Raw genomic sequence first — 18,528 nt, forward strand, 5'->3', positions numbered from 1 at the left:
GGAATAAATATTAAAGGAAATGATGCCTCATAGCATCTTTCTCCCTGGGGGTCACTGACCATGGAAATGGCATTGATGGCCCAGTATTTATGTGAGACAGGCTTGATTCAAGACCTCATTGACCCTCAAATGCCCTTTCCTTGCCTCCTTCTGGGACACTAGCATGCTTCAAGGGATGACCTCATACAGAGGCTGAGAAAATGATTGACTGCCTGATGTGATTTACCTCCAAATTTTCCCCACAGTTTTTCCATGAAGGCTAAAATATTGTCATCAGAGGCACAACTTGAGCTGGAAAGATAGCATTGTAAAACGGAAAGATTATGCTCTGTCATTCAGTATTCTTTGCAAACGTGACACTCAATGAAACATAATATTCCATTGAATATTTCTGTAATTAGAAATTAAGGCTGTTTCCATTTTCCACTACTTTAATGCTGCACTAATTTAATACTTTTATATATACATATCTCTGTCAAAATCTATTATCATGTACTTAGGAGAATGTTCTAGAAGTGGATTACTAGGTCCTGAAGCTGGTGGAAATGTTCAGTGGTGAATTTTTTGAAAAATACTTTTTTAACCTTTATGATTCAAAAAAGTTTCAAATACTTTGCTTGTGGGTTGCTGTTAAATCGGGTCTCCCCTGTCCCCCACCTGTGCCATTGACTTTTTGTGCCTGTGTTCACTCAGCACATTGGATTACCCTTATTTCCTTATTAAATGTGATCTTGCTAGTGTGAGTCCGTCATTACAGTCTGTGTAATCCTTTAGAATTTTGCTACAGCCATCAAACATGTGATCTGCCCCTTCTAACATCAGGTCAAAAATAAGTATGTCTTCTGAGCTTCTAGCTGGGTCATAGTTAGAGCACACCCCATGAAGCCTCTCTCTGGCTTGAAATAAATTCATTAATACTCATGAGCACAAATGTTCATCCAGCCCCAAGTCAGTGTCAGTGCATTATAGATCACAGACTGCCCATAGGATGCCCTTGAAAATGGTTTGTGATCATCCCATTCATACTGTTTCATGAAGAAGAGTGTCCGTAGTGGAAAGTTATCTGACGTAGGGGGGGTCATGTTGGCTCCTGGGGATTACCACTTCTTCTATGTACTCCCTGTGCTCCAAAATAATCTGTAGAATACTATGTATTCTGCATAGTATAATGCATAATGCTATGTCATAAAATGTTTCTAGACAGGCAGTGATATCCACTCAGAGGAGATGATATTTAAACTTAAGACATGAATGACAAGCAGCATGAGTCAAGTGCACTTCAGGGAAAGAGCCATGTTGAGGACTTGCAGTCTTCCAGGCACAGGTTTAAGGGACTGAGGGGAGACTTTGACAGAGAATTGCAAACAGGACCTTGAAGCTGTGGCAGGTGGAGCTGAGGGAGATACCAGCTGGCCGGAGCTGACAGGAAGGAGAGTGGAAGCAGCAAGCAGTGGGCGGATGCTGTTTTTATGACGTTTTCTTCAAGTGGTTTTCTTTCTGCTCTAAGATTTTGTTCTTCCTCAATCCAACTTAGAATTTGTTCGCCCATTACTGAGGATTTTATATGCCATGTATTTGTTTATTCCCTTTTAGCTTATGCCAGAAGAACTCTTACCTACTCCAAACCTGGGGGAGTATTTGTGTATACATATGTGTGTTCTTTAAGAACACGTGATGATGCTCAGGGTCCGGGGTGGGAGGTGATTTGCATGTCAGTCATGGATCATCTCAGGAGACCACGGCCGCCCCTGGCACTCCTCTGTGTGATGGAGCGATACAGAAGAGTCATGGGGGGCTTTGACAAGTGGGGTCAAAAGATGCCTCCTGTTCCTAGTGAGCAAGGGCTTGGGAGTCAGGAGACAGGGCTCAAATCCTAGCTCAGCCACTGTGTGACGTTGGCCAACTTCCTTTACCACTAAAGGTCTCCATTTCCTCATCTATATAACAAAGATTCTTTAAATGAGTCCAGTAAACCCACTATTATATCCATCCTGAGCAATGAAAGTAAGTCCTCTGCTATAGCAGAAATTCGAGTCGTCAATCTGAAACCTTCCTCCCATTCCTATCCCAACCGTATTCTTATCCCGATGAGACCCTACTTGAGTTCTCCCTGGTTCTGAGCTCTGGACTTCTTACCCTGTCCTGGGGGACTCACCGCCAAGTTCCTCCCTGCCCTGGATTCCCCAGGCAGAGGTACCAATGCTGCGGAGCTAGCGTGCAGGCACCTCTCTGGCAGGTTGCCGCAGGGCAAAGGAGCCCTGTGGTTTGAGCAAAGTCCAGGCATGTGAGTCAGAAAGTTTTCGTATACTTCTCGAATTCTTTCTGTTTCTCTGCCTTTTGCTCAACTTACTATTTATTAAAGGGTGTTTTGAGCTCTCGGCACAGAACTGGAGTTTTATCCAGGCATAAACAGGACTGCAGTCCCTTGGGACTAGTGTTAGGGAATACTTAGTCCCATTCTCTGAGTGTCTACTTGAGGCATCTTTCTGACCTTCCTTCAACCCTAAGCCCCTTCTCCAGGGAACTCAGTAGGGGAAGTCAGTGCTCTGATGAGTGAGATGGGGAGAAGTCACTGAGCCTCCCGATGGGCTCAGGAGAGCCATATTTTCTGCTTATCCAGGTGATAAACTCGGAGAAGCAGCAGACACTCCTGCAGTGGGGACGCCTGGAGACTGAGCTGCCCACGTTCAGTGTGGCAGAGGAGAAAGAGGTAGGAAGCTCAGATTAGGGCAACACCTCAAAGCTACAGTCCCCAAACCAGCCAGTTCGGTCACAGAGCTGATATTTGATTTCCATTTTTCTGCCTCCTATGTGTCATATCTTGATTCATTTCAAACTCTGGGGGTACACAGGTATTATTTAATGCCCCCCTTAAAATCCCACATATAAAAGGTTTTGCCTGGAACTTCAGGGATAGGCATTGGAATGATCATTTGGAGCCCAAAATAGTGTGGGGAGACATTGCTTCTGGCATGGCCAAGGCGCTTCAAGCTTGTCCTGCAGGGTTTTTGCCTGCAGGTGCTCCAGTGACTGTTAACATGACATTGGACCCAGGCCATTAGTGAGTCCTGATTCTCAGGGGTTACTGGCTGATTCTGACTTGAGCAAGTACCAATGAGGCAAGCCTCCGCTTATGGGAAAAAGAGAGTCTTTTAGCCTGCGGAAGGCCTGCCTCAGAACAGGCAGAGCTTCAGTGCATGGGCTTTTTAGTCGACAGTGGGAGGAATAATTTTTTGCTTCTTTTACTGTGTTTCTCGGCAGGGACCATAAGCCAGGACTTAAAATTGGAAAAGCAGCTAACTTCCCTGTGGGCTACAGAGGCAGTAATGTATGAAGGTTATGCCTTAAAATGGGAGCACTGGACTCAGAATCAGTCCCTCCCCACACCGATGCCTGAGCCCAGTCATGGCTTTAGATTTCGGAAACCCAGATTGCTGCTCTATCCACTACAAGGTGGTGGATGTCATCAGAGACAAAAAAAAAAAAAAGTAGCAGTGTCCCTATTATGTAGGGTTTGTGTCAACTTTTCATGTTGAATTAGAAAACAATGTAATAACAGTTTTACAAATGTGGTGAAGAAGAAAGGTATTTAAAAGTTCTGCACATGGAACTCTCTTTCTGATTATGGTTTGCCTTCAAAATCACGGAAGAATTAACTAGTTGAAAATGTGCCTCAGGTTTATTACCAAAGCAGGAAAGGGAAATGAAGGAGGTCAGAGTGATAAGCCCAGGAGAAGGCTGGTTTCCTTTGCAGGGGCTGAGATCTGGGTCCACTCCAGGCAGCTGAGGAGGTAAGTGAGGTACAGAGGACAAGCTGGACGGGTATGGAAAGGAAACAAAGATATACCTGGGCCCAACCATCCTTAACGATGGAGCCAACAGGAAAGATGTGATTTAGTTGTTACTAGATCATAAGAAATGGCAGGGACCAAATAAATCTAATACAGAGAGAAAGAGTCAAGAGCTGAGGGAGCAGAAGAGAGTGACTCTCAGAAGGGATTCTAGGTCCAGAAAGTATGTATTGAATAGAAGCTCATTCTCAAAGCCACAGGTGGAGACCATCGCTGGAACAACTGGACAAGCCCTGCTTGGACCCAAGGAGAGCCAGACCAAGTGGTCACGCACACCTAGACAGATTTGAAAAGGGTCACCTGAGAAGGCTGGCCATATTAAGTGTCATCCAGGGGAAACAGCGCAGAAAAATGTGAACATGCACACTCAAACGAAGTAAGGAATTGGGGTCCAGAGAAGACATGGTTATTGCAGGGGAATAAGCAAGTGATGAGGGATGATGTCAAGGCTTGGGCTAGAGGTTGGCCTGATGGAGGAACCACTCCTGGGGGGAATGTACAACTCAGAGGGACACATGTCGTCAAGATTCATTTTAACGATGGATAGTTCTGGAAGGCCCGGCTCTTCTTGACTCCATCTGTTCTGCTGTGCTGTGCTTACAAGGTAAAATACAGACAGCGTTTGAAAAATTTTCTTAACAGTAAGAGAGCAAATCAAAAGAAAAGGAGAGAAAGAACTCAGCCAGGGGGCATAAAAGGAAAGAAGCCCACTTAAGGAGCAAGTTAAAATTTCAGCCAAATGATTTTGAAATGAATTTAGAAATAAGGGGAAAGTGGACCATCAGAGGCACATGTCATGACCACAGGGAAAAGTACAACAGAGGGAAATTTTTCGCTTCTTCTGAAGCCGTGCCAGTTACCCAGGCCTGAACAATGGTGAAGATGGGAAAGGCGAAGTTCTGGGGACGAGGCCGTGGTGGAGGTGTCAGACCTCACAAAACCCGGAGGTTCAGAACTCCAGAAGCCTCACCTGCATCTTCAGCTCGGGAAGCTGCTAAGGATGCTGCTTCAGCTGCAACAAAAATCAGCTTCACAGACTAAAATGATGCCACAGCTCAAGGTAGGGGCAGCAGCCACCAAAGCTCAGGCCTGTGGCGCTGGACAAAGCACACTCATCATGGCAGGAGGAGCCAGGATCACCCCAGAACTGCCGGGAGCATGGACTGAAGGAGGGTCTGAATGCCACGTGAGGAAGGGGAGTGTCTGAGGGGGTGACCCGCAAAAAAAAAAAAAAAAAAAAAAATGTATAACACAAGGTTACTACTGCAAAGTCTCAACTTTACAAAGAGAATGGTTCAACTGCCACCTTCTGAGACAGGAAGTGTGTGAATGGGAGATATTAACACAGCACCAAAAGTAACCTCCGGATGGGAGAGTTCTTCACTTACACGTGAGGAATCTGGACCACTGGCTTAGACTAGCTGGCATCCAGAAACCAAGTGTCTCTCTGCTGTCCTAAGATGCCTCTGAGATTCTGCTTGTCTTTGATGACAGTGGCAGATGACAGTGGTGTGGATTAGGAACTGGGCCCTGAGAATATCGTTTCCCCAAGGATAACTAGTAGCTGGGGAGGGGGTTCACAACTGGTCGTCAGGGGGTTGTTGAGAAAGATTGGCACTGTGTTATCTATTTGAACTCTTCAGATGGTGAGATGCATCTAAGAAGATCCTCAGGTTTGGATTAACTTGGAGGTCTTTGAGAAACTATCACTGTTCTAGTAAAAGGCCACACAGAGAAAGCCCAGGCAGGCTGCGTTACCTTCCTCGGAGGATCCTTGTGTGGCCATTTAATCCCAATGCAGGACCTTTGGGTGTCTCCATTGGACAAGCACTGGGTGTCATTGGAGATCCAGAGTGAAGAATAGAGAGTGCTTCACCTAGATTCAGGGAACTGCATTCTGGAGTCTTTGGCAAAAGTTAAAAGACTGCCACGAGTCCCAGGAGAAAGAAGAGGAGGGAAGGGTTTGGGGGGGGACTTATAAAAGTGAGGGCGGCGTTTCCTGGAGCTCCTCTGGAAGTCAGAGTTGCACCCTGGCTGATCATCCCAACGGGTGGAGAGAACCAGAGCCCCCAGCGAGTGGCAGAGGGGGCGCTTTTCCCTCTCACCCCAAGCTTCTACTCCCAACTGTCCTTCAGCTCCTCAGTTTTCCTACCCAAGAGAGGAAGAGAGACTAATCTAACTGGAGAGCCTGGGAGGAGGCCCCGGACATCCCGCATGTCTGTGGGAAAAACTTGCCAGGGCAAGTGCTGCCCTGCCACTGGGGACAGTCAAGTTCAGTTCCAAGGGAGATGGATCAGGAAGCCCAGGCATGCTCACACAGCTAATATCCATTCTGAAATCCCTACTTTTCCATAATGAATCTCATATAGTTTTGTAATTTTCTGATTTGCGAACTATTGTAAACCGATGTGATGGTATGAGTTACTGCTGGCTTTGACCCCAAAAGCAGCCTATTGAGTATGACGGATAGTGTCAGAAATTATGGAAGGACATCAGGAAAAGTGAAACGCGGGATGCTGCTTGATCCACCTGCTTTCCACACCCAGCTCCTTTTCTTTTCCTAAAGCTTCAGAAACTCTGTGCTTTGATAGGTTGAGAGGCCTTCCTTGGACACATATAACATTATGGGCTAATTTAGCTTCGTGTGAGCTGGAAGTCCCCATGCTTTATTTACACCGTCCTATCAAATCTTTACACAAATACCATGAGGACGTTCTATTTCTTTCCCCATTTTACAGATAAGTAAACTGGCTCAGAAATGTCAAATGACTTGTCCAGGGTCATAAGAAAAGGTGGTGGAGCTGGGATTCAGCCCTAGCTCAGTCTGACATGGAGCTCATACCTTTAACCACTCCATTCTAAGGTCTTTCCTGAAATGTGAGTTTTAACTCTGCAAAGAGGGAAGGATGAGCCCTCTAACCAACTTCCACAGGACTTTTCAACCAGTGTTGAAAGGGTGCTGATGATAGAAATTAACAGCAATGGAGAAACCCCCATGTTGTCAATGGCTCGGATAAACTGGAGCTCATATACACTGTTGTAGAAATTTAAATACTACCTTTGCAGAGCTCAATCTATTGATGTATAGGCATTTGTTCGAGGAAAATAATTATACCAGAGCAAAAAGATACATGTGCGAAGCAGTTCTCTAAAACGTTTTTTGTAATGGTTTTTTTAAAAAAATATATTAAACAACCTAACTATCCATCCCCAGGAGGACTGGTTAAATGCATGAGAGTAAACCCATCTGGCTCAGTGGGCCATGGCCATTTATAATGATAATAGAGATCTGTATGTATTGACTCGGAAATATGTTAACTGAAAATGGCAAGTTACACAAGAGTATGCATAATAGAATCCCATTTTTCTGCAAAAAAAAAAGAAAAATGAGTGAGTCTGCATAAGAAAAAGCTAAAAGGATGCACCAGTCAAATCTCGGCAGTGAGGCAGTCTAGCCTAATGGTTAGAGGTGGGGACTCTGCAGCCAGGAGACCTGGCTCTCGTTCTCGCCTCCTGCTTGAGACCTAGGACAAGTTCCGAACCTTCTCTGCCTCAGTTTCCTCACCTGGAAACTGGAGACTGTGATTCTTACCTTATGGTGTTGACCTGAGGATTAAATGAGATGATCAGTGTCAAGGCTCAGCACAGGGCATGGCACCTGCTGGACACTTGGTGGATGGTGGCTGTTGTGACATTTATGTGGGCACGTGTTCCACTTTTCTAGTGTGATGTAAGTAACTACCCCCAGACTCAGTGGGTTCGACGATAACCATTTTGTTATGTCTCACAAATCCATTGGGTCCCAACTTTGGGCAGGACTTGGCAGATTATTTGTTTTCTATAGCATCACCTGGGGTCATTCTTGGTACTTGGCTGGTGGACACACTGATTTGGAGCATACAGAATAGCTTCACTCACACGTCTGGCATCTTGATATGTGTGGCTGGAAGGCTGGGCTCAGTTGAGACTCTTGATTGAAATGTCAGTACATGGTCTCTCCAGCATGGTGACCTCAGGGTAATTGAACTTTTTACAGGGGGACTGGCCTCCCCTAGAACCAGTGGCCCAAGAGAAACTGGTGACAGCTGCCTGGCCTTTTCTCACTTATCCACAGAAGTCACACAGCTTTACTTTCACCACACTCTACTGGGTGAAGTAGTAATAAGTCCTTCCTGATTCAAAGGGAGGGGGCATAGACCTCGAGGAGAAGAGTGCCAAGGTCTCATTGTAGACAGACATGCGGGATGTGAGATATTGTTGTTGCTGTCTTTGGAAAATATAATCTGCCACAGAACCTATATCCTTATGCCCTAGTATTTTGCAGGTATATAATATGTATATCTACAATCTAATGTATATCTCTATGTACAGAGCTGGATGTACTTTATATGACTAAACACTTGGGCACACAAGTAGATGTGTACAAAGATATGTATAAATCCTGTATCAGAATTGCTTCAGTTGAGCAGACAGGCCTGTTGCCTGTGAAGTCTGAAATGTTTGTGTAGGAAAGAGCTAGAAAGAGGAAGGAGATGCTGTCTTGTTGTATATATAGCATAGATTTTGCCCTTTACAATAAGATGATGTATTTCATTTTGCTTTCCCTGTTGCTATGGTATCTGTCACTTTATTTATAACTGTGTCTGTTCAGTTACATCCCTGTACTTGAGAGGCTTTTCTGCTCTAAGAACCACAGCAAGCACCGGAGGCTCCCTGGGTCAGGAGTGGCAGGAACGGGGGTCAGGGTGTTCCTGCTCCTTCTGGTCTGCTGACCTCCCTGAGTTGCCTTTCTAGTCCCCCAACACCCCTCAGACAGCATGGTCTTACCTGCATCCCGCACCCCCCACCCCACACTGTTCATGCAGTCAGCACTGAGGTCTGTGACCTTGCTGGCTGTGTGAACCTGGGCAAGTTACTCAGTGTCTCTGAGCCTCCCTCTTCCTTTCCCCCTCCCTTTTATAAAACAAGAAGGCGAAAGCAGACTTCACCAAGACCCCTTCGCAATCCACCACTCTCCACGACTCTTTCAGTTTCTGGAGAACCCAGTCCTCTCCACCTGCTGGCTTTTACATGCCTGGCTTCCTCTGCCTGTTAGACTCACCTCTGCTCCTCCTCATCTTTCAGTGTCACCTCCTCCAAGGAGCTTTCCTGGTCTGCGCATCTGCAGCAGATACACTCAGTGCTCTCATGCTCATATCGCCTTAGGTCAGAACCCTCAAGCACATTGGTTCCTTTCACTCCCAACAGCCAGCACCCGAGTCTCTTCATTGACAGGCTGTCTTCTTCTGGTCCCAGTGGTGCCCAGTGCCTCCTCTGGGCCTCTGGAGTCACCTGCCTCTCCCAGCTGAGGCTACCTCTGTCTCCTCTCAGCGGCTGTCCTTCTAGAGCCTGGAAGCCAGGCTGAAAGCCAGTCCTCAGTTTCTCCTATCTGGGCTCACTGCTAAGTAATGGGGCTGTACCAAGTGCAGTGGTTGATTTTGTATTAGTTTGACTGGGCAACAAGATACCCAAATATTTGTTCAAATGCTATTCTGGGAGTTTCTGGGTGGGTGTTTTTCGATGAGATTAGCATCTGAATCGGTGAACTGAGTAAAGCAGATTGCCCTCCCTCATGTGGGTGGGCCACATCCAATCAGTTGAAGGCCTGAATAGAACAAAAAGACTGAGCCTCCTCCAGCAAGGAAGAGGAAACTCCTCCTGCCTGACTGCTTGACCTGGGACATTAGTCTTCCCTGGCCTTCAGACTTGAACTGAACGTCTGGAGGCCAGAAAAGACCTTGGCTCTTCTTGGAGCCCGAGCTTACTGGCCTTCAGACTGAAATTACATCATCAGCTTTTCTGGGTCTTCAGTTTGCTGAATGCAGATCTTGGGGCTTCTCAGCTTTTATAACCCCATGAGCCAGTTTCTTAGAATAAATCTGTGTGTGTGTGTGTGTGTGTGTGTGTGTGTGTGTGTGTGTGTGTGTATCTATATTTATATCCATCCTGTTGGTTTGGATTCTCTGGAGAACCATGACTATGACACCAGGATAAAATAATAATAGTAATAATGATAGCCTACTCTGTGTCAGGTGTTTTGCATCTATTATCTCTAATCTGTAATTATTGCCATTTTACAGATGAGGAAACTAGAACTCAGAAAAGTTAGGCCTCACGCCAAGGGCACAGCGTTAGGAAGAGGCTGAGCCTGCACTGGAACCCAGAACTTGTGCCGAGTGGCTTCATGGGGCACACCATCAGGTCAGGAGTAAGTTGCACGAAGCATTTGCCAGTAGGTGAAAGTCCAGTTCATCTCAGGTCCACCCTAGATTGACTTACGCTTTGGTATTCCTATTTCCTCACATGCACAGGCTCAGGAAGGGTGGGTGAAGCCCTTTTTTGCTTGGAGAAGCCAGGGAACGTTACGGGCGGGCAATTCCATCAGCACAGATACACTTCCAAGTGCTAATTACCAACATCGGGGAAACGAGGTCTAAAAACAAATGCAAACCAACTAGCCCACGTTACCAACTGCAGCCTCGTCTAAGCACTGCTCCCTAACAGCCAGCTGCTCTGAAGAGCAGACAGCAAAGCAGTCAAGTCTACTAACAGCTCGGGGTCCTGCTGGGCTTCTCGTGCCCTACAGCCCCTCAGCCAGGCTCCAACACAAAGGCATGGGATGCTGTGTACCAGTGTGGGGAAAGAGCCCCCGCACCTGCCCTCAAGAAAAGTGGTCCCCTAGTGACGGGGCCCCAGCTGTGGGACAAGAGGGCATTGGATGGACACTTGGAAAGAGATGGGGTCCCAGCTGGCTGGGAGTTGAGTGCCAGCCACCACCCACTAGCTGTGCCGTCTGTGTGCCTCTCATCTTCTTCCTTTCATCCATAAAATGGGCACAGGAAGAGCTGGTTTTGCATCTTTCTGAGGATCCTGTGAATCTTGGTTTTGGCACCCAGCACAGCACTTGGCACGTGGTAGAGTTTGGGGCTCCTGGTCCTTCCTTATGAATGAGCCCCAATTTTGCCTGAAGGCCTAGAACAAGACATTTAACAGGAAGAGGGTAGGGAGTTGTCGTCCAGCAGGGTCAGCACCCCAGAGCAAGGCCACGGGGTTCGACCTTCTGGAGCACTCATCCTTCCCCTCACTGGTCTCTTCTCACCTCCCACCCTCCCCTCCTCATTGGGAAGTGAGACCCTGTGGACCAGAGGGCCCAGGACCCTGCCCTTGGATGCCGCAGGGGACAGGAAGTTCGGTGGGGGCCTGCTGCTCTGCCACCAACCTGGAGAGAGCGGAGGGGGCAGGAGGGGACTGGGGAAATAGTGAACAGCGGTATAAGAGGGAAGGCAGCCAAGTCTAGGGGCCAGCAGGGCTCAGCAATGGACTTGGGAGCTGACAGTGCTGGGCTCCCCAAAGCAGGGACCTCCCAGACAGGACCTTCAGGCCCTGGTGTCCCCCATCCATGGGACTGAGACTCCTTCTGCCACAGCGAAGAAGCATCGTTTCATGTGGTTACACCCCATAAAGGTGTGAAGGAGGGAAGAAGGAACAGGGTCACTGGCTGGGAATTCTTCAGGGGCCATCGGGATAAAGGTGTACCCAGTGCCCCCCAGTCCTCTACACATTCTCTCCTTTGCCTGCCAGTTTCCCTGCACTCCCTGTTCTGTTTGTGACCTGATGATGGTAAAGCCTCTTCATTTATTGATGAACCCTTGGGAAGCAAAGTACTCCAGAGACTTCTCAGATCAATACACAAGGGCGAGAAATGATCGGAGGATTACAAGAACTGGTTTACTTTGAACTCCGCCTAATATGAAAGGAAAGACCAAAAGGGAAGTAGTTTGCTTTAATATCTGTGTGGCTTTTTTTTCAAATGGCAACAAGATGCACCCCTAGCCCACGCGTGGCCCTTGCTCTTCCAACTGTAAACAGGTGTTTTACTGGAAAGACAGCACAAGTTTGAAGTTCAAAGGACCGAGTTTACGTCCCACCTCTGCTAAAGGAATAGCTCTGCGATCCTGGGAAAGTTACTTAACCTCGCTGACAATCACAGGTTTCTCCTATAAAACTTTAATGGTGATAATAACTAAGTCCCTTTGATGGTGGGGTTATTAAATTAACTAAGTGAAAATCATTTTGGAATTTTAGAGCTATTTTGGTATTAGTTTCTTTTGTGATTTTTAATATGTTTTTTTAAACTATATATGACTCCTGTCCCCACCATGTCATCCTCTGAGAATCACTGGTTACTCGTTTCTCCATCTTCCGACATGACGTTGCCTGCGGTTCTCAGGGCCGGTTTTCCTCAATGTACTTACACGTTCAGGACCAGTTTGTTAAGCATCTTCATGGGCGAGGTGTTGGCACCCTCTGAGCAGTGTCTCTGCTCTCGTGGAGCTTACTGCTCAACCACGATGGTTAAACAATGAGCCCGCGGCAAGGAACTGGCTCCACCACGGCTGTGACCTAATGGAGCCGACATTGCTTGAGAGCTTGTGTGGAGTCAGGCGTCGTGCAAAGGGCTCTGGGTGCAGCATCTCATCGCAACCTCACGGGAGCCATGCAGAACAAGTGCTACTGCTGTTTTTTGTTTCACTTGAGTGCACACTGAGCTCGGGAGGGGTCAGGCCATCGGTGCAAGGCAATGGCTAATAGGTGGCGGACCTGGGATTGAACCTGCGTGGTCTGTCTTCAGCCTATGTTCCTAACCTCTAGATTGTATTGGGTCCCCTGGTAGATGGAGAAGCCCAATGAGCTATGAGAGCCAAAGCAAAAGCAGTGCCGTAGTACGTGCAGTGTCCCAAGGCTCAAGGACAGAGCTCACCGGAGGAAGTTCACTAAGGCAGAGCATCACGTCAAGGGGAACAAAAGATGGGAAGCTCGTATCTGCTCCTCCTGGGTTTGGGGGACCTTGGGCCCTGAGTAGAGACAGAACTTCCCTGGAGCAGGCAGGGCCAGTCTGGCCTGGAGCCATCCTAACTAACTGCCTGGAAGTGCTCCTTCCTTCCTACCTCCTGCCTCCTGGTCCCAAGACCTCTCTTAGCTTAAAAATTTTCCTCTCTTTAGTTTTTTGTTTCCATTTTTTAATAACCAGACCTGACAGGCACAAGGGTGGGGCCACCTCTCGCTTCCTCAATTGTCTGACGAGCCCATAATGAGAATCACTTATCAGAGAAATATGCTGCAATGAGCCTGGAGCCACAGGGCCATCTGTGTTTTTTTAACGTCCAAATGCGGTCGAAGTCAACGGCGGGAGCTCTCCTGATGATGTGCAGACAGAGGCAGGATGGCACCTGAGGGTGATCCCGGGCAAGGATACAGCCAGGTGTTTGGGACAGAAGGCTGCACGGTCTGGGACCTCTCCTGGTGACTCAGTTGGTGGGGCTTGAAGGTCATCTCTGGCTGGGGAACTGAGAAGACACTGCCACTTCTTGAGGCTTCTCAAAAGAGAAAGGTGGGCAGATACATCTGTTCCTTTCTTTAATCACTTTGTTAATTGGCCCTTGAAGGGAATACGTCGTATTGGATGGAAAAACCAGTGAATTGTACATAGTTGACACTTGATAAATATTCGCAGGATTGGGCTGCATAGAGGTTTCTTTTAAGTCCAGACTGACTCTTTAGAAGTTTTGGGCAAGATGCCCGAGCTCAGAGAGTTCCTCGAGCATGCCGCACGGAGGTAAGCAGTGGGGAGGAGACACGTGTCAGAAGTAGAACAGATCCAACTTTGGAGAATATAGTTTTGTTAGGTTTGATCTTGGACAATGGGGTATTAAATTAAATTAGAAGATTCCTTAGATCCCTGGGCAAAATCGTCAAGCTGATGACGTTTGTCCTTTGAAGCTCCCCCTCTCCCACTTGAGCTTCAGGGGTTTCCTGGGAAGTCAGTTATCGCTGGTCAAAAATGCCTCCCTTCCTTAGGAATGACATTTGGCTACAGGCAATAAAAACCCAGCCAGGGAGACTTTGATGAATGGGGATCTGGAAAAGGGTGCATCCCACCAATCAGAGAAATAAAATGAAAACATCAAGGAGATACCTTTCCCACTCAGCACGCTAGTAAAAAACTCATAGTTGTAGACTGTGGAGGTGCAAGAATTTTCATAATCACTGGCGGTGATGTAAATTAAGGAACCCATTAGGAAAGCAGTCAGGTACTATCTGCTAACGTCAAAGAGAGGCAGGCTCCTCTACGCTGCAAGTCTGCTGTCAGAGTGCCCTGGGGAGATGCCGGCAGGTGTGCTGGTCATGCCCAGGGTGGTCAAGCCAGCATTGTTTGAGACAGTGAGTGAAAAAAGAACCTACCTACACATCAATATAGAAATTGTGTCTAATTGTGAAATTAGATGCCCAGCAATTATAATCAATGAACAAAGCATATTTATCAACATAATGTTGAATAAGAAAAGCAAATTACAAAAAGATTCATATGACCATGAAAACATATATGTAAGTGCTTTAATATACACAAAACAAAAATATGTTTGGCTTGTGGAGCTATGTATGGATAGTCCAAAGATCAAAACATGGTTTGATCAGATGTGCACAATTTTTAGATCGTGATTTCGTCAGGAGAGAAGGAGAATGGAGTGAAGGGACTTCCATTTTATGTTTCATTTCTTTTACTGTTGAATAATTTATGATGCAAATATCTGGACAGAGAGTTTTTGTTTATTATTCTCTGGACTTTTTAGTACATTTCCTAATTGAAGCAATTAAAGAAGGCACACAGATGATTGCAGGTCTGGCTGACAGAGTCCGAGGAAGGGGAGAGCCTGGGGGAAACAGGACCCCCATCTGGCACAGGCTGGATATCTCCAGCCTCTGCCAAGGAGCCAGGTCTGGCCTCTTCTCCTGGTTCATGAAGTCTTTTTTGGGGAGCGGGGGGTCTCATCTCAGATTTCAGATGTGATTTGCGTCTCTACATCAAATCCCAAATATTTCTGTCCATCTTGTACTTTCTGGAGCCGAGATCAAGCCTCTCTGGCTTTCAAACATCTTATTTTGCTTAACTTTTAGGTACCGAGTAGTCTGGCTCCTTAGCCAGGACCTTGAAAGGCTGTATGCAATACAATATGAGGACAACAGAGGTATTCTGCAGCAATTATGTGGAGGGAAAAAGAGAAAAAAGGGAAGTTTTTATGCAAGTGTCTGGCCTCTTAACCTACTCTACCTTTAAATAAAGTCAGATCTTTGACATTCCCTGGGGAAGGGGGAGGAGAGTCGCGAATACCTCTTGCCTATCTGCAGAGTTGAGTTCATTCTGTTTGAATACTGAATTTCCTTAAGCACAATATTTCAGGACAGCTGATCTTACTCATAGATAACTGATTCGTATTAATATTACTAATAGCAACTATTTTTTAAAAATAAATGTATTTATTTCATTATTTTATTTATTTGTTTATTTTTGGCTGCATTGGGTCTTCGTTGCTGTACTTGGGCTTTTCTGTAGTTGTGGTGAGCAGGGGCTACTCTTCGTTGGGGTGCATGGGCTTCTCATTGTGGTGGCTTCTCGTTGCAGAGCATGGGCTCTAGGCACACGGGCTTCAGTAGTTGTGGCACATGGGCTCAGTAGTTGTGGCTCATGGGCCCTAGAGCGCAGGCTCAGTGGTCATGGCACACGGGCTTAGTTGCTCCACGGCACGTGGGATCTTCCCGGACCAGGGCTTGAACCTGTGTCCCCTGCATTGGCAGACAGATTCTTAACCATTGCGCCACCAGGGAAGCCCACTAATAGCAACTATTGATATAGTGCTTCCAGCTGGCCAGGCACTGCACTCGACATTATATACATTATCCCTTTTAATTTCCACAATTGCCCTAGGAGGTATGTATGATTATTCTTATTTTGTGAATGTAAAGGGGTGAAGAAATGTGCCCAAGGGCACATGGCTGCTAAGCGGCAGCGCTGGGACACAGCAGCATGGCTTTGCATGCTGGTGGTGGATAGCAAGACATATGTAACATTCCTTATTGCATGGTGCCTTCTTAGACCATCCGTGGACTGAAGTAAACTCTGTCTCTGGTCCTTACCACTCCTGTCTGCTCCACACTGCCTACGCAAATGTCTGACCCACATCTCGAATTTAACATAAATTCCAAGAGGACTCTGTTTTCTTTCACAATCTGTTTCCCTCTAGTCTTTCCTGTTTCCGTAAATGGCATCAGCATCCACTCAACAGCTCAGACCAAACACTTAGAAGATGCCCTCATGTTCTCCCTGGCCCTCAAACTCCGTTCAACCCACCACCAAATCTTGATGTCTCTACCTCCAAAAAATAACCTTGGATCTAACCCCTCCACTACCAGATCCTATTTCAAGCCACCCCTTTCTCTGATGACAGCGATCTCCCTGTTTCCATCCCTCCCCTGCCACCCCTGCTCCAGAACATTCAGTGATTTAAGTGAAACCGTTCATTGTACCCCTGGTTTCAGCTGGTTCTGTCCACACACACTGACTCCCTGGTCTTTCTTTGACCTTACCTCCTATCCCTGTCCCACTTGCTTCATCTGACTTCAGAGCGCTCACTCTTGTTTCTGCAGTACTTAGTATCTCCTGAAGAATCCTTCATGCCCCGTGCACCCCTGCTGATTGAGAAGCAGTATCAGAGTAACACTTTCTACATTTGGAAAGTCTTCACCAGCACATAGATAAAACAGGTGGCCCTTTCTCTCTCCCTCGATGATGACCTCACTGAGCACCGCACCGTCTGCAGCCACCTGACTACAAAATTCTGCTTGTAGTTCCACAGATCATTCCTTATGCCACCATGCACAGGAATGAGTAACATTTGCTGTGGATACCACGATCCATATGGGTCCCACTGAAAGCCATCAACCACTAGGAGAACATTATGCAACACTTTCTTTGTGGAGTGTGTGTTGTGATTCCTCCCACATAATTGGCAAATGATGAAAATACTGATATCCTCCCGGGCATTTAAGCTTGCTATTGGATAACTACTCAGAACGTAGCCCAGACCTAGAACGTAGAGTACAAGGAATGTTGCTTTGAAATGAATGAATGAGCACCCACTATATCTAAGCACTATGTGATGTACGGGAAGCACATATTAATGGGACACGGAAAGAGCTGTAAGTTAGAATAAGACACAGGAGTGCCCAAGAGGAGATGTGTGAATGAGGTATAAGTAACGTCTAGTTTGTGCCAAGCAGAAGGGCAGCCATCCCCGGCAGAGGGAAGATTCTTGAAAGGATCCAGAGGCTCGCACTGCCTAAGGATCTCCACAAGCACTTTCACAGCAAGCCCCTGAAGTTGGTAGAACCATGGGAATCATCCCCCATGTACAGATGAGGAAACTAAGTCTCAGAGAAGTCAAATAGCTTGCTACAGGCCATGCAATAAATATGTGGCAGAGCCTGGGTTGAGATCTTTGTGATGAAGGGTTTCAGGCATCTGGGACGAGCCTGAACATGCTTCTTGATTCCTTCAGGGTCCCTGTCCTGACTTCCGGAGCTTACAATGAAATGAACTGAGCCAGAGAGGATGCTACGGCAGAGAGAGACAATGGCCAGCGTGACAGAAGGGATTCATCTAAGGTATCTGCATCCTTAATTGGCATTTAATGAAGAGAAAGAGGTCTGAACAAGGAGTTTAAAATCCTGGTTTGAGCCCTGGCTCTGGCACTAGCTTGCAAAGTGTTCTTAGGTATATTATTTGCCCTCTGAGCTAGTTTTCTCATATGAAAAGTGAGTCCGCCCTCATTAGAGAGTTGACACAATAAATAAATGAGCTACTCTGTGTGATGGTAATCTGTGTGCTCCAAAGAGCTGTACACACGTTAGATTTATAACTTATTATTATTACATTTTATTATATCTTCTAATTCATGCTATATATTATATAATAATATATAAGAATATTGTCTCATGTATTATTAATAATATCATTGCTAAAAATATTTTCCCAAGTAAGACATGGTTTAATAGGGGATTGCATGGGACAGAAATATCTTGAGTTTTTCAAACTTCAGATTACAAACCATTAACAGGTCTTGTAAACAAGTTAGTGCTTTTTAAACATAAGGCAATACAGTTCCTGACCGAGTAAACGTGGTCAGTTGTGATGTAAAATTTATTACTGCTGGTAGGTCGTGATCAAAAATGTCTTAAAAACTCTACAATCAGAAGAAAAACCTAGAAATGTTAGGGACCAGCGTATCAGTTGTTCGATTAAAAAGGACCTCGGAGTTGATTGGGTCCCACCACCCTTACTGATTGGATAGAAAACTGAAGGTCCCACAGCTGTGCTGTGGCAAAGGCAGGTCGCAAAGTCCAGCTTCCAAACGAGGCAGCCAGTCCTGGGGGCTGAACTGGAAAGGGAGGAGCTTGGAAATGAGAGCTCCTGCCTTCCTGAGTTTGCATATCTAACAGTGATTTATTAGCTGCCACTCTGTGCCTAGCACCGCCCCTGACTTCAAGGAGCTGCTTACATTTTAACAGGAGAGAGAAAAATATTAATAGAGGTCATATTACTGAAAAATAAATTTTTTCCGCTTGAAATAAATTCAGTGAAGGAAGTAGCAAAGGAAGAGATACAAAGAAGCATGGAATGAGGGTCCACGCGAAGGTGGTCAGGGAAGCCTGTCTGAAAAGGTGATGCTGGAGTTAGAACCTAAAGGATGGAGGTCTTTGAGCTCATCTTGGAGACAAGATGGCTTGCCTCAGTGTTAGGCAC

General features: G+C 46.4%; 1 long non-coding RNA gene across 4 annotated transcripts in view; it reads left to right on the top strand.

Moving 5' to 3' along the window:
• Nucleotides 1-18,528, top strand: part of LOC132413289 (uncharacterized) — a 445,109-nt gene that overhangs the window by 359,987 nt on the left and 66,594 nt on the right. For all 4 annotated transcript variants that reach the window (XR_011246238.1, XR_009516685.1, XR_009516684.1 and 1 more), the window contains one exon: nucleotides 17,285-17,390. This is a non-coding gene — a long non-coding RNA (uncharacterized lncRNA). The remainder of the gene's footprint in view (nucleotides 1-17,284; nucleotides 17,391-18,528) is intronic.

This window comes from Delphinus delphis, chromosome 17, assembly GCF_949987515.2.
Source record: "Delphinus delphis chromosome 17, mDelDel1.2, whole genome shotgun sequence".
NCBI classification, from domain to species: Eukaryota; Metazoa; Chordata; class Mammalia; order Artiodactyla; family Delphinidae; genus Delphinus; species Delphinus delphis.